This window comes from Haplochromis burtoni, unplaced genomic scaffold (assembly GCF_018398535.1).
Source record: "Haplochromis burtoni strain Fernald_Lab_line unplaced genomic scaffold, NCSU_Asbu1 Contig_889, whole genome shotgun sequence".
Taxonomy (NCBI): Eukaryota; Metazoa; Chordata; class Actinopteri; order Cichliformes; family Cichlidae; genus Haplochromis; species Haplochromis burtoni.
The window spans coordinates 11,607-13,395 of NW_024583250.1; positions in this window are offsets into that span (position 1 = coordinate 11,607).

Below are 1,789 nucleotides of genomic sequence, written 5' to 3' on the forward strand. Positions count from 1 at the left end.
AATATTTGAGTGAAGATGAGGTTGAAATAACTTTAAGACGCTAAAACTGATTTTGTTTACTTTGGAGTTAATTTAAACAGCTGCAGACACTCTGTGCTCTGATTATTTTCAGGTACAGAGTCTGAACCGCGACACATTTCCCGCTGAAAATGCGTCTTTGAGAGTCCACTAAGAAAACGCGAGGTGCCAAAATATAATTGCCAATGTTTCTGTGTTTCCCATGTGTAATAACTTTGCTTGTATTGGTAAATAGTCTGTAGCCAACAGGGTTTAAAGGCGTTATAAGTAAAATAAAGGAATAACTCGTCCTCTTGGCCTGATTTTTCTGATCTCGATCCCTTTTTGACACTTCGCATCCGCCCAAAGGGATCACCGGCTCCATATCGGCTCCTGGAGCCCAGAAGCCCAAAGTGACTTTAAACAATTACAATCAATCGAAAAAAAAGAAAAAAAAGAAAAAAAAGAAAAAGGAAATCAGTTCATGCTCCTTTGTCAGTCAGAGAAAGCGCCGTGTGGGTCCTGTACTAACCAGCATTATTGAAAACCAACCGTGTATTTACGGAGGACTAAATGTGCCAAACCAATTGAACACTTTTTTAAAAGTCTAGCTTTAATGAGCAAACTGATTCAGTTATTATTGCAGATAATTTAAAATATCTTCATCTCCTGTGTGAGCGAGGACCTCAGTTTCCTGTTCTCATGTCTGTTTATGGTGTTTTTCTAATAAGGGAATTTTTCCCTACGATGAGTAATAGTTAATTAACTATATGTCTATTGGTCTATCTCAGGACCAGTGTGGTCTTATACCACAGCTCTACTGCTCATCTTGGCTGTAAGGACTTTGGAGTTACTGTTGCTTCTCTATCAGCTCTAAAAAGTAATTTTTACCCAGAGACCTGCTGCTTACTGGATATTTGCTGTCATTCAGACAATTTTATGTAAACCCCAAAGATGGTTGTGCAGGCATATCCCCACCACAACCATGAGTCACCTTTCATCTGACGTTTGAACTTCAGAATGTCTTGCTTGTGTCTGCATGTCTAAGTTATTGAGTTGTGCTGATGAATGTTTGCACTTAAAGTAGCCATGCAGGTGGACCTAACAAAGTGCCTGTTGAGTGTGGATGTAGGTCTGTTACTAATTGGAAAACAATTACTTTTGTTATTTAGTTAAGAAAAAGTGTCATATCTTTAATTACGCTGCCCTTTGCTTTTGAAGTATTTAAAGCATCTTTCACTTTTTTTTAAAAATAAAAGGAATAATTAGATATATTCATACAACCAAATTAATATTCCTTCTGCTAAAGTTCTCAGACAAGCTAACTGTCCTCACATCTTTTGTTGTTGTTTGTTTTAAAAAAAAAAAACAAGAGCAAAAGATTATACATTCAGATTATTAAGACTATTTGAAAAGAACAACTACAAATCCTCCATCTAATTTAGAAACATTTATACTTTCATCCACGAAGAAGCAGTCTGATTTCAAATGAACAAATTAAAAAGATCCTGGCAATCACACTGATAAAAAAGCAGTTTTCTAATTTCAACAAATAAAGTCCCAGTGAAAAAAAAACATTCAAGTACTGGTTTTATTATTTCCAAACACCCACCACTTCCAACATTCATCTTTTAAAACATCTTTAATTCTTGCTTCGGCTCTCATGTTTCTCTCCTGCCATTAGAAGCTTGTTATCACTTAGTTTCAACCCGGCCAGCAATACTCGAACCAGCTGTTGGCACTCAACCGTCAAGTGTCAGTAAAAACGTCTAAAGAGAAAAGGAATTAAAAT